This window comes from Etheostoma spectabile, chromosome 9 (assembly GCF_008692095.1).
Source record: "Etheostoma spectabile isolate EspeVRDwgs_2016 chromosome 9, UIUC_Espe_1.0, whole genome shotgun sequence".
In the NCBI taxonomy this organism is placed as follows: domain Eukaryota; kingdom Metazoa; phylum Chordata; class Actinopteri; order Perciformes; family Percidae; genus Etheostoma; species Etheostoma spectabile.
In genome coordinates this window covers 29,816,868-29,817,200 of record NC_045741.1, presented here as the reverse complement: position 1 = coordinate 29,817,200, position 333 = coordinate 29,816,868, and positions in this window count along the sequence as shown.

Below are 333 nucleotides of genomic sequence, written 5' to 3'. Positions count from 1 at the left end.
TTTGGAGAGAGACAAAAAAAAAAACTTACTGCTTTTGCTGACAGAAACGGCAAACAGGAAATGTATACAGATTTTCTGTAATTATAGTTTTGCTTTTGAATAATAAATTGCCTGGCATTGCATTCCACCCTCATTTCTACTTTTCACATAATTTTTTTCCATTGTATTTATGTGTATGTACGGCCCATATACAATACACAGGCTCTGATCCAATATACAGTTATTTGAGTACCGCTGATATAAAGCTAAATATTAGTGTTGCTCAAATACAAGTTTATTATCGTAATGGTATACAGTATATAATGCTAGCACATTTGTTTCAGTGTCTAATAA